The following is a 350-nucleotide window of genomic DNA, read 5'->3' on the forward strand; positions in this document are numbered from 1 at the left end:
GTGAAGATTACTCTGTAGCCCTTGTCACAGAACTGGCTTGTGCTAAGGAGGTTAAATTTGAGCCCCTCAACGTAGGATACCCCCTTGATCACCAATTTATTCTTATGAACTTCACCGACAGCCTTTGTGCGACCTTTCTTCTCGTTGTCTCCAAATGTCACCGAGGGACCTTCGATAGGATGGATGTTCTCTAGTAGTATTAAGTTTCCCGTCATATGTCTCGAACATCCACTGTCAATGAACCATATGTCCCTGGTGTCCTGCAAGCAGATCAAGCAGATTTAGGTACCCAAACTTTGGGTCCTGGTTGGTTAGTAAGTTTAGGCATCCATTTATACCTTGGACCCATT

The sequence above is a fragment of the Ipomoea triloba genome, chromosome 16, assembly GCF_003576645.1.
Source record: "Ipomoea triloba cultivar NCNSP0323 chromosome 16, ASM357664v1".
Lineage (NCBI taxonomy): Eukaryota > Viridiplantae > Streptophyta > Magnoliopsida > Solanales > Convolvulaceae > Ipomoea > Ipomoea triloba.